General features: G+C 45.8%; 1 long non-coding RNA gene across 1 annotated transcript in view; it reads left to right on the forward strand.

Moving 5' to 3' along the window:
• The window catches only part of LOC137321478 (uncharacterized), a 62,319-nt gene extending 35,685 nt beyond the window's left edge, over window positions 1-26,634 (forward strand). Inside the window, exons 2-3 of the long non-coding RNA XR_010962829.1 lie at window positions 1,039-1,084; window positions 26,595-26,634. This is a non-coding gene — a long non-coding RNA (uncharacterized lncRNA). The remainder of the gene's footprint in view (window positions 1-1,038; window positions 1,085-26,594) is intronic.
• The last annotated feature ends 786 nt before the right edge of the window (window positions 26,635-27,420 follow it).

Genomic DNA, 27,420 nt, shown 5'->3' on the forward strand with positions numbered 1-27,420 from the left:
TGGACTTGTCCTGTGTCTTCATTGGATATCTCTCGTCTTCAGTGAGAGAGTGGAGAATGTCTTCAGAGCTCATTTTATGTTTAAAAACCATTAAGCAGATTTATTTATCAATTAAGTAAATGTTATATTGTAGTTATATTTTTACAGTAGAAATCGTTTCACCTAACCCCATCGAGTGGAACAATAAAAGCATCAAAACTGTGAAGTATTCAGCTAACTCTTTGTAAATAGCTTTTTTAAAAAAAACTTCTTACCACTGTGGAAGTCTGTATTAAATCTAAATGATCTTTAGATACAGGAATATCAAACTGACCGTTTCTTTTCTTAGAGATTTTCAAACTGACTCCCAGATTCACAGAGAGTCTTTTTTTTATATATATCCCAGCAAAGAGTTACCGGGGCTTCCTGTATTTTGAATAATTGACCACTCAAACTTTAAAAAGAGGTCAAGCATACACAATCTGAGCCAATCACGCAGCAATATTAAAGTTTGAATTATTCCCCTTTCAATCCCATAACTACCAAAATTTGCAGCATTATATCAGGTTAAGTTTGGTACAGGAATCTGAACTGTAGTGGTGTGTATTATGACTGGATTTAAAGGGACTGTCACCAAATCAAAATTAAACAAAAATTATTAATTTTTTGACACATTACTTCCCTCCTTTTGAACCTGATACTCATGTTGACACTGTGAGGATCATGACACTGTATCAGCTTTCCTGTTTTGGGAACCACAATGGTGTAGTATCATGTTGTAACCTTGCAGGGCAATTCTCCATTACATAGAATTACATAGAATTTTACAGCATAGAAACAGGCCATTTGGCCCAACTGGTGTTTATGCTCCACACGAGCCTCCTCCTCCTCCCCCTCCCTTACACACCTTTTTGCAACAGATGCAGAGTTTTGTCACAAGTTGACTGCATCCACACTAAGAGATCGTGGTCAGAACACACCATTAATACAGTTAAGTATGAATTTGCTGTAGTTCCTGTTGCACCCAGATGACATTTAAACATTCTTTTTTAATTGCAGAATTGGCCCTCTTGTTTTCACTGAAGAAGAAAAGACAATGAAACAGGTAAATGTTCCACATTCTAAAAATCCTGAAAGGCAAATATGATGTAAATGTAAGCAGGCTATTTGACAGAGCAGCTCAGTGGACGTATAACACAGACTTCTAGCAAAAGCAGTTCATACAGAATCAATTAATTCCTTCAAAAAGCAGCTGGATAAGTATCTGGTTAAGAGCAGGATTGGAAGTTATTGGTATAGTTGTCAACCATCCATGTTCAGAGTGGACAGCTTGCTTTTCTGACCCCCATATATATTGAAACCTGTATTTAAAAAATGGACACCTGCAAAAAGCAGACACTTATTGATAGACCCAAATAACTTACATGGTAAAATATACAACAGGCACTCTGAAACTACAGACATCCGCAATTTACAGACTCAGTGCACCAAGCCCTTTTACAACTTAAAACATGGGACAAAGCCTGTTGCAAAGCTGCTGTGCCTAGAACTTTCACTGAGTCGGGTTCACTGGCACTTCCCCTGGCAGCCCGCTTCCTTTCTGCCCCCAAATTCCCGCGAGGTCAGTGTATGTCGGTCAGTGCAAGGCGGCAGTGGGTTTTGTGAAAGAAACGGCTTTGTGGAATGGGGAGCTTGTTACCCAGCATGCATAGTGGCAGAGAAACCACTCTATCTCTGGGGATTGAATGCTTGCATGGCTCTATCCCAGGGATAGAACGGTTTCTCTTCTGCTATGGATAATGCATAAAGAACTCCCCATTCTATTGAAAATTTTTACAGTGCATACAATGTCCATTTTGAAAATATAATAATGGGTTTCACTGTACTCTGTTTGCTTCGTGGCTCCCTGGCTCTTTGATGACATCCGCTCCATAAAGTTCATAATTTGGTGATGTTGTGCATGTGTAGAAGTGACAAATTACGAACGTTATGGAGTGGTGATCAGTTAGAGCCAGAAATAGAGCCAGTTTGAGGAGCCACTACTTGAACAGAGCAGATGGGAGTTGACAGGTCATGATCAGAGTACATTTACCAGATCATGAAATACCCCCTCACACACCTACAAAAGTGGCTCTCATGAGATACCTTTCAAGTGTAGGAGCGCCTGTGTGAGCAAGTTAAAGATAAAATATTTCAAGAAGGATCAGCAGAACCTGAGAACCAATCCAGGTATGACAAGTAAAAGTCCGTTCTGACATAGTCACTGAAGAATCCACGCAACAGAGTGAAGCAGACTTCTTTTTGGAACAGAGGAGGTAATGGTGCATTGTAAGGCTAAGGGTCAAGGCAGGTTTAAGGGTAAGGAATGAGGTGTGTAAGGTGGTGGCAGTGAGAGTGAAGAGCAAGGGCATTAGGTTGATGTGAGTTTTGCAGGTAATGGCTGAAGTTTATGATGGAGGAGTGAAGCGTGAGGATGATGGTGTAATTGAGAAGGGAGGTGTTATAGTGTGGGTGAGAGATGGGTGGTGAGGCTAGAGTTGTGGATAAGGAAATTATGTTGAGGATATTTGACTGGACTATAAGAAGCATCGATCTGTACTGATTACAATAGCTTCTCTTAGACTACCAGGCTGCTATTTCCTGGTACTGTTTCTTATAAAGTACTGAATTAAGTAAGCACTGCTCATGAGTGACTTCATGTAGTTCTGTATCAGACCTACACCTGTGGCAGAACTCTTCGCCCTCTTAATGTTTCTGTGAGAAACGCTCTGTACATTAAAGGAATGTTGCTCCTTTTTAATGTGAGACCAGGGTTAGGGCTAGTTGGGCTCCAGTATCCTGTTCCCAGATCAGGTGGGAGAGCTAGGGATTACACTAATGAGAGTGCTTTCATTCAGAACAACAGCACCTCAGAGATCTACAGGTAATTCCTCCAGGTGCCTTCACAAGTGGAAGGAAAAGGAACAGTGCAGAGCCAGGCTGCAGATGAGCCAAAGACTCAGCGGCCTTGAGTAAAAGGCCAACTTTGCTTCCAGTGGCTCACAATATTTCTGAGAAGCAATCAACATCTCAGACTCCTAGTCCTCAGCCGGCACATGGACACAGTGTTAGAATATGCACCAGGAAAAATAGAAAAGTCACAAGGGGTGCAAAATCCCTCGTGAACTGAGCATTGGCGTCTTGCCTGATGCTGGTAATAACTGCAAACTGACTGATAAGGCAGAAGTCATGGGTCTTACCTTGCATTGAAACAGTGGCATAAAAGGTTAGTGAAGTGGTGACCTTCTCTGCTATTGGAAGGGCAGTCCTAGCTCTGGATCAGGTCTACAGTTACAGCTGCAACAGTGCACATAGCTCCTCCAGGGCTTCAAGACTGAAGTGTAACCTCCTAATGCATGATTCCAGAGAAGGATTCAGAATGGACTTGCTAGGTATGTAAATCTGCAATAGGACCTTTGCTGGTGGTGCCATTTGCTGTTCGTCATCGTCTTCTACCATGCTTTATGTGGGATATAAACCTGGTACATCTAGGTCCTACTTCAAATTCTTGCACCCCCCCACCCCACACACACACAAACCAACACCAATGCACCCTATCAGTGCCCATGAATTTCAGGGCCTAAATCTTTGGTTCCAGGTACACTCACATTAAGCAACTTTTGTTTTTCTCTGTTGTGGTGTAAGTGAGAGGGGAAATCAGTTACCTTAACCTGACCGTGATATATGTTTAAGAGGATCGTCCTTCTGGATGAAATTTCCAGTCTGTTAAAGGGATGTTTGGAAGAAGCAGCCACAGAAACCAAGGTGAAGAGCCAAGATGCACAGTGCAGGACATCACCAAAGCTGAAAAGAGTGAGAGACTGAATCTAACGTGTGGCATCAGTAAAGTCCTATATGATATGGGTGAAAACCTCAATCTTGGATCACGATTCCAACTAAAACTTTTCAGGACAGAGTTTTCCAACCTGGCACACTTGAAGCGTACGTATCCTGTCCAACCTCAGGATTGCTGGGATTTCATGCCCTAGGCCATTTGCTTGATGCTTCTCTTCATCAGATGTGAAACTGTTGAATCCAACAGATTTTCTTTGAAGATTCAGGACCTTCTACCAAGGGCCTGACCTTATCCTCCAAAGCTTGGGCTCACTGAAGTTAAAGTAAAAAGTACCTATTTACCTTGGGAAGGAACTAATCTGGTATTTGCTTTGCCCTTTTCATTTACAGTTTCCAGCAATAAAAACTTTAGGTGGATTAAAAATAAAACAAGATAATTGCACACAAATGCAATATAAAATGTGGCCATCAGGGCTCACCAATTACTTGTTCGAGGTTGGGTGTTCTTACTTATAATTTACTCCTCAAAATAATAGGGTTCGCAACATTAAATGTCAGATATTCACAGATTTATTAAGCATGCAATAATTATTATTATTGACAATAAATTGAACATACACTTAAGATTTGCGAGTTTTAGCCGGAGAATTCAAACACATTACAGTTCCGAGCTCAGTTTTACAGGTTGATCAGAACTTAATCGAATTCTAAAGTATCTCTTCCAACACCCATTTTTTATACCTATGTGACAATCCATATGTTTCTGCATTACCCAATACAATTCCATGTAAGGCGACTTTTAATGAGCTTCTTCCTTTGTCCTTTATCAATAATGTTATTTTTAATTCGTTATTTTTTGTTCGCAACTCAGTTGAAGATAAGTATTTGTGCTTCCGGGTTTCCCACGCACCAGGCAGCCAGATTGACAAGCTGGCTATCGGTCAGAAGTGAAAGAAGCCGCGAATCAGAGAGGAGGGATGGAGAGAGAGAGATTGTGGACTGTGGAAGAAATCCGGGGAGGGGCAGGGGGGGAACATGGACGACAGTGCGCATCCAAACGTGCCTGGGTCAAACCCAGAAGTGGCCGCATAGGAGCTGGGATGCAGCCCTGCTCTAAAAAGCTATTATTTTAACCTCCCACCCGTCCAACCCACCATTCTTGGGGGTTAAAATTACCCTCATGGTATTTCTCAGGCAGGTCCTTACTTTCAAGGTCTTCCTTCTAATGATTGAACAAAGGAAGTTTCTCTGGTTATGTAATCGCAGATGTTCTCTTCAACAGAACTTATTTTTAATTAGGTTTAATGTCTAAACTAACTATTGCTCTAAGGTTAGTCTTAATTCAACAATTCAGCGGTTACTGCATCGAAATTGACTTATACTTCCTCACTTAACAAGCAAAAGCTAAAGGTTACTATTACTACAATATAGAGAGAAATCAATTGCAGTATAACATTAGCAGACTTCAAGACAGTCTAATTAACCCAAGATAGCATGGCCATTGTTTTTCACCGTTATTGCTTGTGGAATAAATAGACTTAACATCCAATGTGCCTCAGTGAAAAAGGTTTACAGAAGGCCATAAGCATGTCATTAAGCAATTGCCTATTCTGTGTGGCATCAGATGACAAAAGGATTGATTCCCAGATCAGGAATAGACCTCACAGGGAGCATCGGTTAGGAAATCATGGGACCACAGCCTCTCATTTTCCATTATTAATTTAAATGGACAGAAAATCATCGCCCAATGTTAAAATTATCCCCCATGTGTATTAATTTTATTTACTAGCCTCCGGTGTAGCCAGTCCAGCTCTTTGTATGAAGTATTCCAATGTGGCATATAGATTGGTTCTGGTGGCAGTGTTGGTTTGCAGCACACCTTTCAACGTTCACATGTCACAGTGAAAGATACTTGTGTGCCTCATATAAAAGTGTGCCCTACAGCCCCTCTACAATAAGACAGTGTGGAGAAAAGGGGAAAAGGTTGACTCCATGTTTTACATGGTGCCTCTGTGGGGGGAGTGCACTCACAAACTGACCTCACCCATTGAAACTATGCCCCAATAGTAAAATAGTGAATGCAAAGATAGGTACATTTACTTCGGCACGTCTCCTGATACTACTACATTTTTTCCTCATTTGTTCCCAGCTCACATGGATCTGGAAAACTTTATTCACTCTCTTGGCTGCCTCCACTCAAACAGCTTTGAGCTCTGCTTTGACAAGAAGGTAGCTTTCAGCTCCAAAGAAGGCCACCCTACTTTGCTGCACCTCCTGCAGCAGTATCTTCAAGGCTTCCTTAGCAACAGAGGGAATTTTCCACCAGGTCTCTGCTACAGTTTTCTCCAGCAAGCACAACTATTGCCACAACAAAAACTACCCTCTCCTTTAATGGAGAATAACAGCACTTTAAGAGCTGCTGCATTTGGAACATAAGAAATAGGAGCAGGAGTAGGCCATACAGTCCCTCAAGCCTGCTCCGCCATTCAATAAGATCATGGCTGATCTTCGACCTCAACTCCACTTTCTCGCCCGATCCTCATATCCCTTGATTCCCTTAGAGTCTAAAAATCTATCGATCTCAGTCTTGAATATACTCAACGACTGAGCATCCACAGCCCACTGGGGTAGAGAATTCCAAAGATTCACAACCCTCTGAGTGAAGAAATTTCTCCTCATCTCAGTCCTAAATGCCCTACCTCTTATATTGAGACTATGTCTCCTAGATCTAGACTCTCCAACCAGGGGAGAGCCTCTCAGCATCTATCTTGTCAAGCTCCTCTTAGAATCTTTTATCTTTCAATGAGGTCACCTCTCATTCTTCTAAACAGTATAGGTCCATTCTACTCAATCTTTCCTCATAGGACAACCCTCTCATCTCAGGAATAAATCTAGTGAACCTTTGTTGCACCACCTCTAAGGCAAATATATTCTTACTTCGGTAAGGAGACCAAAACTGTACATGGTGTACCAGGTGTGGTCTCACCAATGCCCTGTACAATTGCAGCAAGACTTCCTTACTCTTGTACTCCAATCCCCTTGCAATAAAGGCAAAAATACTATTTGCCTTCCTAAATTGCTTGCTGTACCTACATGTTAACTTTTGGTATTTCATTTACGAGGACACCCAAATCCCTCTGAACACCAACATGTAATAGTTTCTCACCATTTAAAAAATATTCCGTTTTTCTATTTTTCCTACCAAAGTGAATAACCACACATTTCCCCACATTATACTCCATCTGCCACCTTCTTGCCCACTCACTTAACCTGTCCACATCCCTTTGCAGACTCCCACAGCTTGTTTTCCCACCTAACTTTGTATCGTCAGCAAACTTGGATACATTACACTCGGTCCCTTCATCTAAGTCATTAATATAGATTGTAAACAGCTGAGGCCCAAGCACTGATCCCTGCGGCACCTCATTAGTTACAACCTGCCAACCTGAAAATAACCTGTTTATTCCCACTCTCTGTTTCCTGTCAATTAACCAATCCTCAATCCATGCTAATATATTACTCCCCATCCCATGAGGCCTAATCTTGTGTAACAACCTCTTGTGTGGCACCTTATCGAATGCCTTTTGAAAATCCAAATATACTACATCCAGTGGTTCCCTCTTATTGACCCTGCTAGTTGCACCCCCAAAAAACTCTAATAGATTTGTCAAACACTATTTCCCTTTCATAAAACCGTGTTGACTCTGCCTAATCATATTATGATGTGAAATGCCCTGTTATTACGTCCTTAATAATAGAGTCTAGCATTTTCCCTACTATTGATGTCAGGCTAACTGGCCTATAGTTTCCTGTTTTCTCTCTCCCTCCTTTCTTGAATAGCGGGGTTACATTTACTACCTTCCAATCCACGGGGACCGTTCTCGAATCTAGAAAATTCTGGAAGATCAAATCCAATGCATCCACTATCTCTGCACCCACCTCTTTTAAAACCCTAGGATTTAGGCCATCAGGTCCAGGGGATTTGTTGGATTTTAGTCCCATTAATTTTTCCAGCACTTTTTCGTTAGTAATGTTAATTACTTTAAGTTCCTCACTCTCAATAGACCCTTGGTTCCCCACTATTTCTGGTATGTTTTTTGCATCTGTCTTCTACCTTCATATCTTTTAATCTAATTTACCATAGCCAATTCACCCCTCTTACCTACATAATTTGCCTTGTTTAAATTTAAACCCTAGAGTCAGACTTAACTACATCACTCTCAAACTCAATATGAAATTCTGTCATATTATGATCACTGTTCCCCCAGAGGATCCTTTGTTGTAAGATTACGAATTAATCCTGTCTCATTACATAATACTAGATCTAAAATAGCCTGTTCCCTAGTTGGTTCCTCAACATATTGTTCTAGAAAACTGTCTCGAATGCATTCCATAAACTTGTCCTCCAAACTACTTTTGCCAATTTGGTTTGCCCAGTCTATATGAAGGTTAAAGCCCCCATGATTATTGCATTACCCTTATTACATGCTCCTCTAATTTCCTGATTTCTACTTTATCCAACACTATAACTACTGATAGGGGGCCTATAAACTATTCCCACCAGTGTTTTCTGTTCTTGTTATTTCTTAGCTCCACTCATACTGATTCTACATCCTGCTTTCCTGAGCTAAGATCATTTCTCACTACTGTCTTTATCTCATTCTTTATTATCAAGGCTACTGCCCCCCACCCCCCACAACCGCCTTTTCCATTTTGCTTATCTATTCTAAAAGTCAAGTACCCTGGAATATTTAGTTCCCAACCTTGGTCACCCTGCAACCACGTCTCAGTAATGGCTACTGGATCAAACCCATTTATCCCTATTTGTGCCATTAATTCATCTATCTTGTTGCAAATGCTTACTGGATTCCCTACTCCCAGCCATCACGCTGCTGGCCAGGGTCGCTGCACCTGCTTTTCATGGAGGAAGAAATTTGGCAAGAACAGCTCTCATCATTCCTGGCACCTCCATCGCAAAATCTGTTACTTTGCTGTAGTGACTGTAGGAACATAGGAAGAACATAGGAACAGGAGTAGGCCATTCAGCCCCTCATGCCTGCTCCGCCATTTGATAAGATCATGGCTGATCTGTGATCTAACTCCATATACCTGCCTTTGGCCCATATCCCTTAATACCTTTGGTTGCCAAAAAGCTATCTATCTCACATTTAAATTTAGCAATTGAGCAAGTATCAATTGCCATTTGCGGAAGAGAGTTCCAAACTTCTACCACCCTTTGTGTGTAGAAATGTTTTCTAATCTCGCTCCTGAAAGGTCTGGCTCTAATTTTTAGACTGTGCCCCCTACTCCTAGAATCCCCAACCAGCGGAAATAGTTTCTCTCTATCCACCCTATCTGTTCCCCTTAATATCTTATAAACTTCGATCAGATCACCCCTTAACCTTCGAAACTCAAGAGAATACAACCCCAGTTTGTGTAATCTCTCCTCGTAACTTAACCCTTGAAGTCCGGGTATCATTCTAGTAAACCTACGCTGCAGTCCCTCCAGTGTCCTAGGCCCAACCATCTTCAGCTGCTTCATCAATGACCTTCCCTCCATCATAAGGTCAGAAATGGGGATGTTTGCTGATGACTGCACAGTGTTCAGTTCCATTCGCAACCCCTCAGATAATGAAGCAGTCCGAGCCTGCATGCAGCAAGACCTGTACAACATCCAGGCTTGGGCTGATAAGTGGCAAGTAACAGTCGCGCCAGATAAGTGCCAGGCAATGACCATCTCCAACAAGAGAGAGTCTAACCACCTCCCCTTGATATTCAACGGCATTACCATCGCCGAATCCCCCAACATCAACATCCTGGGGGTCACCATTGACCAGAAACTTAACTGGACCAGCCATATAAATACTGTGGCTACGAGAGCAGGTCAGAGGCTGGGTATTCTGCGGCGAGTGACTCACCTCCTGACTCCCCAAAGCCTTTCCACCATCTACAAGGCACAAGTCAGGCGTGTGATGGAATATTCTCCACTTGCCTGGATGAGTGCAGCTCCAACAACACTCAAGAAGCTCGACACCATCCAAGATAAAGCAGCCCGCTTGATTGGCACCCCATCCACCACCCTAAACATTCACTCCCTTCACCACCGGCGCACTGTGGCTGCAGTGTGCACCATCCACAGGATGCACTGCAGCAACTCGCCAAGGCTTCTTCGACAGCACCTCCCAAACCCGCGACCTCTACCACCTAGAAGGACAAGAGCAGCAGGCGCATGGGAACAACACCACCTGCACGTTCCCCTCCAAGTCACACACCATCCCGACTTGGAAATATATCGCCGTTCCTTCATTGTCGCTGGGTCAAAATCCTGGAACTCCCTTCCTAACAGCACTGTGGGAGAACCGTCACCACACGGACTGCAGCGGTTCAAGAAGGCAGCTCACCACCACCTTCTCGAGGGCAATTAGGGATGGGCAATAAATGCCGGCCTTGCCAGCGACGCCCACATCCCGTGAACGAATAAAAAAAAAACTCCCTCCAAGGCCAATATATCCTTCCGAAGGTGCGGTGCCCAGAACTGCTCACAGTACTCCAGGTGCGGTCTAACCAGGGTTTTGTATAGCTGCAGCATAACTTCTGCCCCCTTGTACTCTAGTCCTCTAGATATAAAGGCCAGCATTCCATTAGCCTTAATCGGACGGGATCGCTGCAGAGAGTAACGCAAAATGCAGGCGCTGAGATCTACCTCTACATCACCACGCTGACTGGGATTTCCCATCCCTGCACTTGCTAGGACTGTCCCAGCAAGTACTGCTGCTGGCCCCTCGCTCCCCGCCCACTGTCTGCAAACAGTAAGAGGACCAGCATCTCCAGCTGATTTCCCCTGTCTGCACCCACCGTTCGCAGGGCTGCCATTGGGAAGACGGTGGTAGGCCCGGGGAAGTGGCAGCAATAAGCCCGGGTTCCCCAGTGGAAGGAGAGGACCTTGGAGCAGCCTCCTCTCCCTCCATTCCAACCCCGGCGTGCCTTCGTGAATAGACCTTAATCTCTGCCGAGGCCGAGCAAGATGCCGATCTCCAGGGCACTTTTAATGCGTGTGCTGCTTGTTCCAGCAACAGTCCCACTGCCCAGGATTTTGAGGCTGAGCAATGGCCGGAATCACCAGTGGGGGCTTTCCATGACTGTGGGATGAACCCTGACCCAGGAAACTAGGTCAGGGTTCCAGCTGTGTCGGGAGGGGTGGATGGAAGTTCTGCACCGCTGGAACACCTCCACTGGGAGGAGAATCCCAGCGTGTAGCTCCAAATCTCCAACCGGCACACCCTGCAGGTGCAGCTCACTGCTGGCAGTGTAGGATCGCAGAATCACCCCTTTCATCTCTGTGAAATTCTGATGTCAGAGCTTGAAAATCAAGTTGCCAAAACTTTATGTAACGACCGCAACACTAAACAATTAATAGTAAGCCACACAGAAGGTGAAATATTCCTGCAAGTAGAAAGGTGGGGCGGAAAAGTGGGAAAGAAGTGGTGGAGATATATTAGTGGCAGCCGGCATTTACAGACTTCAAAGAAATGGCAAATTGACAATGTCAGTTATAAACCACAGCATCAGGTGTGAATACTACACCTGGACGATACCAAAGTGGGGTTTCTAAGGCTACGATTCAGCATCTCCAACAATCTTCAAAGCAGAGACCAGTCTGTATAATGTCTCAAAGGCTACGAAGGGGAGAAAATGGAAATAAAAATATACACTAGAACCTAAGTTTTCTAAGTATACACTGATAGCGAGGTCCCTTGTTGCCAGTGCATGCTTGAAAAATATGCCTTTGTGCATAAAATAAAAATAATGTGACCAGGCCAAGGTTTTTGTCAATAATGTGCAATCCCCGTCTCATCCAAAAGATGGCATCTCTGAGGTTTCACTTGGGCCAAAGGGCCTCCTTCACCAAGTTGATGGCTTGCCAGTAGCAGCTGATATATGTCTCAATGTGCATCCCAGGGAACAACCCATAGAGCACAGCATCCTGTGTTACTGAGCTATTGGGATGAACCAGAACAGATACCAATGCATCTCTCTCCACACGAAGGGGCAGTCCATCAGCAGGTGGACAACAGGCATCATGGTGGCACTGAGATTCCAAGCCTAGATCATGTGCTCAAGTCTCTGGAGGGGGACTTGAACCCACAACTTTCTGATTCAGAGGTGAGAGTGCTACCATTATGCCAGGGCTGATACACATAGGAACATAGGAACAGGAGTAGGCCATTCAGCCCCTCGTGCCTGCTCCGCCATTTGATAAGATCATGGCTGATCTGTGATCTAACTCCATATACCTGCCTTTGGCCCATATCCCTTAATACCTTTGGTTGCCAAAAAGCTATCTATCTCACATTTAAATTTAGCAATTGAGCTAGTATCAATTGCCATTTGCGGAAGAGAGTTCCAAACTTCTACAACCCTTTGTGTGTAGAAATGTTTTCTAATCTCGCTCCTGAAAGGTCTGGCTCTAATTTTTAGACTGTGCCCCCTACTCCTAAAATCCCCAACCAGCGGAAATAGTTTCTCTCTATCCACCCTATCTGTTCCCCTTAATATCTTATAAACTTCAATCAGATCACCCTTTAACCTTCGAAACTCTAGAGAATACAACCCCAATTTGTGTAATCTCTCCTCGTAACTTAACCCTTGAAGTCCGGGTATCATTCTAGTAAACCTACGCTGCACTCCCTCCAAGGCCAATATGTCCTTCCGAAGGTGCGGTGCCCAGAACTGCTCACAGTACTCCAGGTGCGGTCTAACCAGGGTTTTGTATAGCTGCAGCATAACTTCTGCCCCCTTGTACTCTAGTCCTCTAGATATTAAGGCCAACATTCTATTTGCCTTCTTGATTATTTTCTGCACCTGTTCATGACACTTCAATGATCTATGTACCTGAACCCCTAAGTCCCTTTGGACATCCACTGTTTTTAACTTTTTACCATTTAGAAAGTACCCTGTTCTATCCTTTTTTGATCCAAAGTGGAAGACCTCACATTGAATTCCATTTGCCACAGTTTTGCCCATTCACCTAATCTATCAATATCCCTTTGTAATTTTATGTTTTCATCTACACTGCTTACATTTGTACTATTGTAGAAACTTCTTCAGTGTTCAACTACTTGGCAGTCTTGTTGTGGGTTGAACTGGATATCTACCAGATCAGTTGTCTATTTGCAGCAAACATTTATGCCCAAGCCCAGCATTTGATCTATAAACTTTAAACCGGGAGGAAGGAAAACAGAGTTAAGTCTCTGTGGAAACTGAAGATTCAAAGAGCAACTGCCTCTCTTTGTAAATGCAGCAACCATCATTGGGGTGTCACTTCACTTTAAATAGCATATTGCATGAATGTTTTGATACAGAATGGCTTTTCACACAAGTGTTCATGTTTGGCTTCATTGGCCTTTCTTATCTGATGTTCAATTCAGCTTTACACAAGTGGAAAGCTGACCGCTGGAAAGAGATTTCCTTTGTAGGGAGCCTTGTTTGTGTGCAGTGATAAGCAGTGTTTGGTGTATTACTCAACCAGTTCGAAAAACACACCCAATAGCAGCTTTTCTTTTCAAATTGCTGAACTGTGGTTTGTTTCCGATAACATGCTTGCAATTTAGAGTAATTATGTTAGAACCCACATGTTATTTCTATTGCCAAATATCATGGGACCAATTTTTCTCTTTGTCACACCCATAAAAAGGTACACAGAGGGTGTAAAAATAGGCAGACATCAGTTTTGCTGCATCTTCAGTTTGTATCTGACGCATATTTAGAATTATAGAGCCTTCCAGCCTAGGGTTGCCAGCTCTGGTTGGAGGCACTCCTGGAGGTTTGATCACATGATGTTCTGACCACATGACATCTAACCATGTGATGCCTGATCATGTGACATCCGATCACATCACTTCCGCAAATATAATTGCATTTACCTTTATAAAGGTTGAGCCCCGTGTACTTGAGTATCTTTGCTCATCGTTTCGCGCCAGCAGCTGTTGTGCGAGGTTCCAAGAACCAGGAGGCCAACCGTGAGCAGGCAAAGAGGGGAAGCCGAGGGCGGGCGGTGGGGGGGTGGGGAAGAGGGGAAGCCGAGGGCGGGCGGTGGGGGGGTGGGGAAGAGGGGAAGCCGAGGGCGGGCGGTGGGGGGGGGGGGGGGGAAGAGGGGAAGCCGAGGGCGGGCGGTGGGGGGGGGGGGGGGGGGGGGAAGAGGGGAAGCCGAGGGCGGGCGGGAAAGAAGGGAAGCCGAGGGCAGGGGGTGGGGGGGGAAGAGGGGAAGCTGAGGGAAACTGAGGGCAGAAGGAACTTTGATTCCACCAGTAACTAATGGTAACTCACTGAAATTGTACTGATAACTGATAGTAATACTGATAACACTCAGATTCCCCTCATAACCAACAGTAATAAAATAACTCACTGATAGTCTAATTGTAATAGGTGTAATGCCCCGATATCCGACCTGTAGCTAGTAGTAATCCCATAACCAGCTGATATTCACCCTGAAACCATAGCCAGAAATCCACAAGGTGCAGTTATGCTCCCCAGTTTTAATACGCCCCATCTCTCGCTATACCACCGTGGACTCTGGTTTCGTGTGAAGGTGACAGCTCTGGACTGGGCACCTCAAGTCAGAGCTGATCTGTACTTGGACTTCACATGTCATAACTGGCCAGTACAGACCAACCTGAACCAAACCGAGAGATCGCACAAAGGTCAGCAGGCTCAGTGTTAGGGGCACTTCGTCCTGAACTCAGCTCAGTGCCAACAGTCTCAATAAAGGAGAGTTTTCATAGAATTATTGAAATTACATCATGGGAGGAGGCCATTCGGCCCCCAGTGCTGGTGCTCTCTCCTGTAACCCTATTTCCCCCCCCCCCGATCCTTTTATATTCCTCCTTTTCAAATATGTATCCCCTTTCCTTTTTAAATGAAGTTTTAATCTCTACCTCAATAGCCACATGTGGTGAAGGATCCCACGGTCGAATAGCCCTCAGTTCAAGAACTTTCCTCCTTCCTTCTTCCTTGTTTTTTCCAGTGAGGATCCTTGGTTTCCATTCCCTAGTTCGCCATTTGCCCAGCAGTAGAAACAATCTTTTACTGTCTACCCACAGTGAGGTCCCCAGGTTTCATTTATCCCTTTACTGCCTGCTCATTTCTCAGTGCTGCACCCAGCTCTATACGAAATGCTGGTCCCCAAGCCCATCCCTACTCCCTTCTCTCCCCAGTCCCTTTCTTTCCCCAGTCCTGCCATCCCCTGATTTCCCATCCCCAGTCTAAAGAGAACACTAGGTTTTTCCAAAGGGCAGAATTTCCCAACATCCATGGCATCATTGATTGCACCCATGTAAGCCTTCATGCTCCTGCACACGAGTGATGCATTCATGAACCATACGGCCTACCACTTCATCAATGTGCAGCTTGCCTGCGACAATCGGCACAGCATCATTGTAGGTCAATGTCCCTTTTCCTGCAGCAGTCACAATGCCTTTATTTTACAGCCATGCAGCAAAGTAGGCTCCTAGGAGACCAAGGCTACACTCTGCAGCCCTGTGTCATGATGTTTCTACAGCAGCCATGTCAAACTGCCAAGCGTAGCTGCAATGAGATACATGCATCCTCGAGAGTCATCATTAAGCACACCCAAGGCATGGTGAAGCAAAGATTTCAATGCTTGGACAGATCAAGAAGCATAAGTGCTGGGATGTATCCGCTTGGGATCTTTGGTTCTAACCACACCAACATGCATGGGTTAGGGGATGATCCCTTCATTACCATGAATATAGCAGATACCCGGTCACTAGGGGCACATCTAGGCCATGCGCTTGCCTCCAGATGTGGGGTTGGTGTGGGGGAGGGGAATGCCAGGTGCCCTATGAAAAGAAAGCCAAAATACCCACAAGGTAGCCTTGATAAGGAGCTGCATTTAAATAAGTAAAAAATATTCAAACTTTTTTTCTTCAGGGATCAAGACCTGGACCTCCGTGTGGAGTCCACATCCTCTGGTTTCCCTCAGTGCACTGGCTGCCGATGATTGGCCTGGCCTGTGGATGTGGGAACTCCCGGTGCTGGGAGTACCTGTCCCCGGCCCTGCTCTCTTCCATACCACATTTTGTGCGGGCGGATGCTCCGTCTCTTGCAAGGCCCTGTGGAATCCCCGACTGAAGGCCGAAACCCGGCATATCTGGGTTCCAGCCTAATTTGGGAGCTTTATGGCGCATTCATGCCAGAGTAACCCTGAAAGTGCCACAAACCACAAGGATTGTGGATTTTCGGTTCCTTATTGAATAGCAGTTGTACTCTGAACACACCACAGGAATTCAGAAATCTGTCAGAGATCATGGCCTGGAAATTCTGACGTGGTGGAATTGCCGTCAGATGTCCAATATGGTGGCATTTCTTCCTGTCGCTGTGAGCAGCTAATTTTGGCTAAATCGGGCTGATTTTCTGGGATCAGGCTCGTGTGCATTTTGAGGGCAGGCATCCGAAGAGCATGTAGTGCCTGTCATCAGGCTTTTGCCACTGGGAGGGCAGAAAATCCAAAGCTGCTGCAGCATTTAAACTGCTGCAGTAGCTTAAAGAGGGAGGTCATGAAACATCAAAAGTTGAGTTATACCTGAAAGCGGGTCAAAAGTACAACTTCAGTATCCTGAGCTAAAAAAAAAGTCTCAGACTCGTCAGTAGAGGAATTACCAGCTTAAATAAGACAGCGGAAGGAGCAAATATTTGTGACAGAGCACAGACCCTCATTGAAAAGGAGTGTCCAGGTACAGTAGAAGGAGGAGGCCATGGTAGTTAGTACCATTTCCACCAGTCTCCGTACTGCAACACAGTGATGATCACCAGAGCAGCCAAGGTACTTCCAGGCCTATTGGCAGTGGATGTTCCCAACACAGAGGCCATGAGGACTGTCTTACCTTCTGGCATGAATGCTCAGACTGCTGTCGTTGAGGGCTGGGTTAGAACATAAGAACATAAGAAATAGGAGCAGGAGTAGGCCAATCGGCCCCTCGAGCCTGCTCCGGATTAGAAAGGGCTGTCTCTAGCAGCTTTGGAGCTTTGAAGACAGCCATCAGTCAGGACTTCAGTGATCTGATTGTTACCACAGATCAGTGGCCTAGAAGAGCCAGTGCCCAGTATTTGTGGCATGGCAGGAACCTACCTGCATGGTGCTGCTGTCTCTCAGGATAGCACCAAGGGGAAGCATAATAGGAAGATAAAGCAGGCCGAATTTTTAATTTCACAAAAAGCAAGAAAGTTGGCGTGTCGACTGACATTGGGGCTGTTCTTCCTCTTCCATCACAGACCACGAGTAATGTGGGCACTGCGCACCAGAAATGCGCTGTGCCCTGGGAAGAATGCCAGGATTTCCTGTAATCTCTCACTTAAATGAAGAGGGTGTATGTCAGGGGCTACTGGAGGTGCTCTATTGGATGTTATGAAGATCCTGAGATGAAATCTCAGCGCTGCTCGGACTTTAACAATAGCAGCAATATTAAAGGGGCAGGTCAAATGGAAACTCCATTGGAGAACTAAGAGACTGTCAATTTTGAAAGGGAATAAGGCACAATCTTTAGATTGAAAGCTTCTGATCAATTGTGATGAGTTTTTTAATTTATGCGTGTCAGACGCTGTAATTTGTATGCTGGTCGTCTTCATGTGTATTTGAAGATTTCCTCTGCTATGCGAACACTGGGAATGGCAGCAGCACCTCGAGCAGCATTCTGAGTGTCCCGGGGAGGGAGCTGATAAGAGAGCAGCACTGTGGTGCCCAAGCAGTAGGCGGAGGAACAGGGAAATCAAATGTAGGTATAAAGAATGTTGATGTGGGAATAGGAGGATGATGCAGGTTTGTCTGTGAGGCTTCTCGTTTTATTCCAGGTGGCATGGTCAGAATACCAGAAGTCTGCTCTATTCTGGTGACTGAATAGATCTCATAGTAGCCGTGCTCTCCTGGGGTGCTGAAAAAGCACACCAGTGTCAGCCATGATTGTAGAGAGTAAGCTTCACTGCCATGCAGCCACCCAAACACTTGACTTTGATAGAAGGAGCAGTGGAATTGTAGACTGTCTCAGCTGCCAAGAAAGGTTTTCATGATTTGGTGCTGGTCAGAAACAATTTGCACAATGAGTGAATGGAAGCCTTTCCTTTTGATGTAGTTAATGGTATTTTCAAAGGCAGTGTACTTGGTGCCATTTGGGTGAAATCTATGACTCCTTTTGGGAATCCTGCCACCTTGAAAAATTGAAATGCCCTCTCACACTGGTGCCAGGGACCCATGGAGAAGCTGATGAACAGGCTAGCTCTAGCAAACAAAGCACCTGTCACTTGCTGGATGCATCTGTGCGCAGCTGGTTGGCGGATGTTACAGATGTCCCCAGATGCAGTCCGAAGTGACCAAGTAACATAAAAAAACCAGGGTGGTGCGACTTTCACAGCCCACTGGCAGTGCAGTGCCAGTGGTTGAGATGGTCTGCAGCCCTGGTTCCAGAATATGGCATAACTCATGGAGAACGAGGCCTGTGATTAGGTGGGAGTAGGAGCACCTAGGTCTATATATCCTAGTGGGATAGTAACAATGGGTTCCACATGGCTCCTGTGCTGTCTCACCATCCCTGTGTTGCTCCCCCTCATCCTCCTCTTCATTCTCCAAACAACATAGATAATAGGGGTATTCTCAAAGGTAAAAATATTGACTGGAATTTTCTTGGAGCAGCTCCCTTTCTGCCTCCATAACTCCATGAAGTGCGGTGGAAACCCCATTTGCACACTAGCGAAGCTACAGCTGCTGCTGATGCCTGATAATCCACCCGTGAAACCTCACTGGGAGCATTGTGTAAATATTTAAATGAACTGGACTTGTGTTATGAGGCAAGGTCGGTTTTTAGCACCATTGGTGCAGCCAGAGCATGATGCTTCCTCGCAGTGGTCCCAGCGGTACTAGGCAGGGATCATATTATCATCCCCACTACTTTTAATCCTCAGTCATAAGAACATACAAAATAGGGAAGGAAGCCTGCCGCCCTTACCCGGTCTGGCCGATATGTGACTCCAGACCCACAGCAATGTGGTTGATTCTTAATTGCCCTCTGAAATGGCCTAGCAAGCCACTCAGTTGTAAAATCTCGCGACGAAAAGTCATAATAAGAATAAAACCGGACGGACCACCCGGCATCGGACCACTAGGCACCGGACACGACAACGGCAAAACACCAAGCCCAGTCGACCCTGCAAGGTCCTCCTTACTAACATCTGGGGACTTGTGCCAAAATTGGGAGAGCTGTCCCACAGACTAGTCAAGCAACAGCCTGACATAGCCATACTCACAGAATCATATCTTTCAGCCAACGTCCCAGACACTTCCATCACTATCCCTGGGTATGTCCTGTCCCACCGGCAGGACAGACCCACCAGAGGTGGCGGTACAGTGATATACAGTCAGGAGGGAGTGGCCCTGGGAGTCCTCAACATTGACTCTGGACCCCATGAAATCTCATGGCATCAGGTCAAACATGGGCAAGGAAACCTCCTGCTGATTACCACCTACCGTCCTCCCTCAGCTGATGAATCAGTCCTCCTCCATGTTGAACACCACTTGGAGGAAGCACTGAGGGTAGCAAGGGCACAAAATGTACTCTGGGTGGGGGACTTCAATGTCCATCACCAAGAGTGGCTCGGTAGCACCACTACTGACCGAGCTGGCCGAGTCCTGAAGGACATAGCTGCCAGACTGGGCCTGCGGCAGGTGGTGAGCGAACCAACACGAGGGAAAAACTTACTTGACCTCGTCCTCACCAATCTACCTGTCGCAAATGCATCTGTCCATGACAGTATTGGTAGGAGTGACCACCGCACAGTCCTCGTGGAGATGAAATCCCGTCTTCGCACTGAGGACACCATCCAACGTGTTGTGTGGCACTACCACCGTGCTAAATGGGATAGATTCAGAACAGATCTAGCAGCTCAAAACTGGGCATCCATGAGGCGCTGTGGGCCATCAGCAGCAGCAGAATTGTATTCCAGCACAATCTGTAACGTCATGGCCTGGCATATTCCTCACTCTACCATTACCAACAAGCCAGGGGATCAACCCTGGTTCAATGAGGAGTGTAGAAGAGCATGCCAGGAGCAGCACCAGGCGTACCTAAAAATGAGGTGCCAACCTAGTGAAGCTACAACTCAGGACTACATGCATGCTAAACAGCGGAAGCAACATGCTATAGACAGAGCTAAGCGATTCCACAACCAACGCATCAGATCAAAGCTCTGCAGTCCTGCCACATCCAGTCGTGAATGGTGGTGGACAATTAAACAACTAACGGGAGGAGGAGGCTCTGCCAACATCCCCATTCTCAATGATGGCGGAGTCCAGCACGTGAGTGCAAAAGACAAGGCTGAAGCGTTTGCAACCATCTTCAGCCAGAAGCGCCGAGTGGATAATCCATCTCAGCCTCCTCCCGATATCCCCACCATCACGGAAGCCAGTCTTCGGCCAATTCGATTCACTCCACGTGATATCAAGAAACGGCTGAGTGCACTGGATACAGCAAAGGCTATGGTTCCCGACAACATCCCAGCTGTAGTGCTGAAGACTTGTGCTCCAGAACTAGCTGCGCCTCTAGCCAAGCTGTTCCAGTACAGCTACAACACTGGCATCCACCCGACAATGTGGAAAATTGCCCAGGTATGTCCTGTCCACAAAAAGCAGGACAAATCCAATCCGGCCAAATACCGCCCCATCAGTCTACTCTCAATCATCAGCAAAGTGATGGAAGGTGTCGTCGACAGTGCTATCAAGCGGCACTTACTCACCAATAACCTGCTCACCGATGCTCAGTTTGGGTTCCGCCAGGACCACTCGGCTCCAGACCTCATTCCAGCCTTGGTCCAAACATGGACAAAAGAGCTGAATTCCAGAGGTGAGGTGAGAGTGACTGCCCTTGACATTTGACCGAGTGTGGCACCAAGGAGCCCGAGTAAAATTGAAGTCAATGGGAATCAGGGGGAAAACTCTCAAGTGGCTGGAGTCATACCTGGCACAAAGGAAGATGGTAGTGGTTGTTGGAGGCCAGTCATCTCAGCCGCAGGGCATTGCTGCAGGAGTTCCTCAGGGCAGTGTCCTTGGCCCAACCATCTTCAGCTGCTTCATCAATGACCTTCCCTCCATCATAAGGTCAGAAATGGGGATGTTCGCTGATGACTGCACAGTGTTCAGTTCCATTCGCAACCCCTCAGATAATGAAGCAGTCCGAGCCTGCATGCAGCAAGATCTGGACAACATCCAGGCTTGGGCTCACAAGTGGCAAGTAACATTCGCGCCAGATAAGTGCCAGGCAATGACCATCTCCAACAAGAGAGAGTCTAACCACCTCCCCTTGACATTCAACGGCATTACCATCGCCGAATCCCCCACCATCAACATCCTGGGGGTCACCATTGACCAGAAACTTAACTGGACCAGCCATATAAATACTGTGGCTACGAGAGCAGGTCAGAGGCTGGGTATTCTGCGGCGAGTGACTCACCTCCTGACTCCCCAAAGCCTTTCCACTATCTACAAGGCACAAGTCAGGAGTGTGATGGAATACTCTCCACTTGCCTGGATGAGTGCAGCTCCAATAACACTCAAGAAGCTCGACACCATCCAAGATAAAGCAGCCCGCTTGATTGGCACCCCATCCACCACCCTAAACATTCACTCCCTTCACCACCGGCGCACTGTGGCTGCAGTGTGCACCATCCACAGGATGCACTGCAGCAACTCGCCAAGGCTTCTTCGACAGCACCTCCCAAACCCGCGACCTCTACCACCTAGAAGGACAAGGGCAGCAGGCGCATGGGAACAACACCACCTGCACGTTCCCCTCCAAGTCTCACACCATCCCGACTTGGAAATATATCGCCGTTCCTTCATTGTCGCTGGGTCAAAATCCTGGAACTCCCTTCCTAACAGCATTGTGGGAGAACCGTCACCACATGGACTGCAGCGGTTCATGAAGGCGGCTCACCACCACCTTCTCGAGGGCAATTAGGGATGGGCAATAAATGCCAGCCTTGCCAGCGACGCCCACATCCGGTGAACGAATAAAAAAAAAGGAGCAGGAGTAGGCCATTCGGCCCCTCGAGCCTGCTCCGCCATTCAACAAGATCATGGCTGATCTTCTATCTCAATGCCATTTTCCTGCACCATCCCCATATCCCTTGATGCCTTTAATATCTAGAAATCTGTCGATCTCAGTTTTGAATGTGCTCAATGACTGAACATCTACAGCCCTCTGGGGTAGAGAATTCCAAAGATTCACCACCCTCTGAGCGAAGAAATTTCTCCTCATCTCAGTCCTAAATGGCCTACCCCTTATTCTGAGACTGTGACCCCTGGTTCTGGACTCCCCAGCTAGGGGAAACATCCTCGCTGCATCTACCCTGTCAAGCCCTGTAAGAATTTTGTATGTTTCAATGAGATCACCTCTCATTCTTCTAAACTCGAGTGAATACCGGCCGAGTCAACCCAATCTCTCCTCATCCCAGGAATCAGTCTGGTGAACCTTCGTTGCACTCCTTCTATGGCAAGTATATCCTTTCTTAGGTAAGGAGACCAAAATTGTACACAATACTCCAGGTGTGGTCTCACCAAGGCCCTATATAATTGCAGTAAGACATCTTTACTCCTGTACTCAAATCCCCTTGTAATAAAGGCCAACGTACCATTTGCCTTCCTAATTGCTTGCTGCACCTGCATGTTAGCTTTCAGTGGCTCATGTACAAGGACACCCAGGTCCCTTTGAACATCAACATTTCCCAATCTCTCACCATCTAAAAAATACTCTGTTTTTCCTATCAAAGTGGACAACTTCAAAATTTTCCACATTATATTCCACCTGCCATGTACTTACCCACTCACTTAGCCTGTCTATATCACCTTTAAGCCTCTTTGCATCCTCCTTACGACTCACATTCCCACCTAGTTTTGTGTTGTCAGCAAACTTGGAAATATTGCATTTGGTTCCCTCATCCAAATCATTGATATAGATTGTGAATAGCTGGGGCCCAAGCACTGATCCCTGTGGTACCCCACTAGTCACTGTCATACTTTAGCTTCCAAAAATAAACATAGGTATATATAGGCAGTTATGCTAAACCTTTATAAATTACTGCTTAGGCCCCAACTGGAGTATTGTGGCCAATTCTGGACACCACACTTTAGGAAGCATGTCAAGGCCTTGGAGAGAGCGCAGAGGAGGTTTACTAGAATGATACCAGTGATGAGGGACTTCAGTTACTTGGAGAAACTAGAGAAGCTGGGGTTGTTCTCCTTCGAGCAAATAATATTAAGGGGAAATTTAATAGAGGCATTCAAATCATGAAGGGTTTTGATAGAGTAAATAAGGAGAAACTGTTTCCAGTGGCAGAAAGGTCGGTAACCAGAGGACACAGGTTTAAGGTAATTGGCAAAAGAGTCAGAGCCGAGATGAGGAGAAATTTTTTTACGCAGCGAGTTGTAATGATCTGGAATGCACTGCCTGAAAGGGAAGCAGATTCAATAGTAACTTTCAAAAGGGAATTGGATAAATACTTGAAGGGAAGAAAATTGTAGGGCAATGGGGAAAGAGCAGGGGAGTGGGACTAATTGGATAGTTCTTTCAAAGAGCCGGCACAGGCACGATGTGCTGTAGGATTCTATGATTCTACGTATACTTAGTGGGTTGAATTTCTGCTGTAACTTTAGCAGAAGGGCCATAGAAGCACCAAAAAAATATGTAAATGGCACTTACACATTTTTCCAGAGTTTCGGTGAGTGTTCCGATGAAGTTACGGCAGACGATCGGGAGAACCCCCATGGAGATTCATCCCCAGTGTACCCTAACGTATTCTCCACTACATCCCTGTACAGAACGTACATTGTAGCTGAACATTAATAACAGTGAGCTGAAGAGATATGAGGAGTGGTAAATGTGAAGGGAAATGAAGGAATCATTTATCCTAACATTTGAATTTCTGGTATTAACATTGTCTAGTATGGTAAGTTGAAATAATTAGCTATGAATATATTAGCTACTCTTCTGAAGAGTGTGATTTCTGAGCTATTTTAGGATTCCATTATAAGCAAAGCGCTTTGATATTTTTAGCTGAATAGTGAGGAAGTCTTGTCTCTTATATGTCTATCAAAGTGTTATGTACAGTAGTAAATTAATTGGATTGTTCTTTAAAGATCCATTGTCATTGAACCTGTTCAGCGGTATCTAACAGATAGTCAGTTCGTGAATCTACTCCAGCCTTTTCCTGCCCCTATCCCCTAATGTTCCTTTCCTCTGAAGATACAAACCAGAAAATAAACCATAGTTGGCCAGGAATTACTATCAGCCGTGTTATTGTGTGAACGCTTAACGTGTTTATATCAAATTTCTTTCTCTGCTTTAATGGAGACATTTAACTCATTGGGGGTTAAATTGGTTAACCCCCAAAAAGAGGCACTGGGATCGCAGTGCGCGATTAACCCACGCCCGGACGTTGAGATGCAGGCAGCATGTAACATTTGTGCTGACTGCTATTTTACATGATTGCTGCATGCAGCCAGCACCACCTGCGCAGTTGAATGGCTGCACGCACCAGCAGGGGCCCCAGTTATCGCGAGTGGTTAGCACCACTTAAAGGCAGCCTGCACCTCTGAAAGTGGTGGTGCACTGTGCATTGTGGCTGCAGGAAGTGGTGGAAGTCAATGGTGAAGTGAACCTGTGCTGCAATATAGTGAAGAGTGGTGATGATGGGAACTCTGGATTTTTTAATGAACAACAACTTGGCTGCTCAAAGTTCGCGGGACTTTTTTTTTATATTTTCAAAATATAAGATACAGGTCTGAAAGGAGATCGGACATCGCACATGTAAAACGCAAATGCAGGTCCCGTCTTTATGTTTACGAACTATCGCGTTCTTTCAAAACATTGAGTAAAGGTTGCTCACAACTACATCCCACATCCTCCAATTTGCACACCAGACCCCACCAATCTGCCAATTTGAGTTTGTGACCTGTGAGAGGGCATGCACCAAGGTTCCCTGATGATGCACTAGAGGCCTTGGTGCTAGAGGTGGGCAGAAGGAGGGGCATCCTATATCTGCAGGGGGGTGGCAAGAGGCCCTCCAGATATATGCTCCCGAGGCAGTAGGGGACAAAGTCAATGCCAGGAGCATAGCACCACGAACATACATGCAGTGCAGGAAGAAGTGCAATCATTTGACATGAGTGGTCAAGGAGAGCAAGTTCACCTGTCAAGTGGCATCTCCTACCAACTGCACCACTAGCCGCATCCACTGCTCCATGCACTACACCCCCCCTCACCCACCTACCAACAAACTCTTTCATTCAGTACTCAACTCTTCCAATCAGATGCTTCCTCTCACCCTCACACGTTACCACCGTTGCAAGCCGTGCACTCACAGGTCACACACATGGGCAGCTATTCAGGCGCATCACCCAAACATCTTGCAGGACACTCACCGACACATATCCCACTTTCTTGCCGGAGAAGGTGGCGCTTAACAGGAGGCAGCAAGTGGCAATGGCTCCATGGAACATGAACCTGCTGCCCTCTCTCAGGATGACAGCATTCCTGCTCCTACCCCTGCCACTCTGCCAGTGCCCTTGCTGTTGCTTGTCAGCTAGCCAGCCCACTCCCTGCAGAGTATTGAAACTTTATTGTAGGAACATAAGAACAGGAGCAAGTCGTTTAGCCCCTCGAGCCACTTCCGCCATTCAATGAAATCATGGCTGATATGTGCCCTAACTCCATATACCTGCCTTAGCCCCATATCCCTTAATACCTTTTGGTTAACAAAAATTTATCAATCTCAGATTTAAAATTAACAATTGAGCTAGCATCAACTGCCATTTGCAGAAGAGAATTCCAAACTTCTACCACCTTTTTGCATGTAGAAGCATTTCCTAACTTCACTCCTGAAAGTCCTGGCTCTAATTTTTAGGCTATGTCCCTTAGTCCCAGTATTCAAGTATAGGAGACCTCCAAAAACAGGTACAAATGCATCAGCAGCCAGAAGCAATAATCCAGCAACTAACCTGTAACTCCTGCATGATCCCTTTAAATAGTGCTGGTGGGAGGATCCTCCATGCTGTTTAAGACCTGTTCAGCTGTGCGAGGTTAAGACAGTGGGTTGGCTGGAGTGTTGCGTTCCAAAATCGCATCTGTCCCTTTAAATCAGCATTGCACACTGATCTACCGCATAATCACCCTACTTTACATGCTGCCAGCGTTCGTTAAGTGCGCCTGCGCAAACGCCTTAACCAACATGGTGTCCTGCGTATGTCATGCCGGAAGTGTGTGCGCATCGCGGTCGCCATTTTCGGTGCTTAGGAGTCTGCGTAGCGCCTACACAACAGGCGCTGTGCGGCCCGATTTAGCCCCCATTGATTTTATTTTAAATGGGATAATGCCTTCGTTAAAATAGCGGAGAGAGGAATTTGATGTAAGCCCATTATACATTCATGCAATAACGTGACCAACAATAACTTCCAGGCTACGGTATTTCTCATTATAACACTGTACTTATTTCATAATTAAATCAAATTGGGCATTCTGAAATCTAAGAATTTTAAATGAGAATGAAAGAGTCTGATAGCTTCAAAGTAAGTCTGGCATTCATTATTCATCATTTAACATATATCTTTGTGTTTAGAATGGTTTCAAGAGACACTTCCTCTATTAAGATCCAAGTGAAATGCACTAAGTACCATACCATAAATCAGACCTTAACAACATTCCCTTGGAAATTTGTAACCCTCCCAGTGAAGCAAGAAGTATTCAAACACATACTAACAGATGGCAGAAATACTACAAAAGTGCAAAAGACAAGGCTGAAGCGTTTACAATCTTCAGCCAGAAGTGCCGAGTGGATGATTCATCTCGGCCTCCTCCCGATATCCCCACCATCATAGAAGCAGATCTTCAGCCAATTCGATTCACTCCACACGATATCAAGAAACGGCTGAATGCACTGGATACAGCAAAGGCTATGGGCCCTGACAACATCCCAGCTGTAGTGCTGAAGACTTGTGCTCCAGAACTAGCCGCACCTCCAGCCAAATTATTCCAGTACAGCTATAACACTGGCATCTACCCGACAATGTGGAAAATTGCCCAGGTATGTCCTGTCCACAAAAGGCAGGACAAATCCAATCCGGCCAATTACCGCCCCGTCAGTCTACTCTCAATCATCAGCAAAGTGATGGAAGGTGTCGTCGACAGTGCTATCAAGCGGCACTTACCTGCTCACCGATGCTCAGTTTGGGTTCCGCCAGGATCACTCGGCTCCAGACCTCATTACAGCCTTGGTCCAAACATGGAAAAAAGAGCTGAATTCCAGAGGTGAGGTGAGAGTGATTTCCCTTGACATCAAGGCAGCATTTGACCGAGTGTGACACCAAGGAGCCCTAGTAAAATTGAAGTCAATGGGAATCGGGGGGAAAACTCTCCACTGGCTGGAGTCATACCTAGCACAAAGGAAGATGGTAGTGGTTGCTGGAGGCTAATCATCTCAGCCCCAGGACATTGCTGCAGGAGTTCCTCAGGGCAGTGCCCTAGGCCCAACCATCTTCATCAGTGACCTTCCCTC

The sequence above is a fragment of the Heptranchias perlo genome, chromosome 5 (genome assembly GCF_035084215.1).
Source record: "Heptranchias perlo isolate sHepPer1 chromosome 5, sHepPer1.hap1, whole genome shotgun sequence".
Classification (NCBI taxonomy): domain Eukaryota; kingdom Metazoa; phylum Chordata; class Chondrichthyes; order Hexanchiformes; family Hexanchidae; genus Heptranchias; species Heptranchias perlo.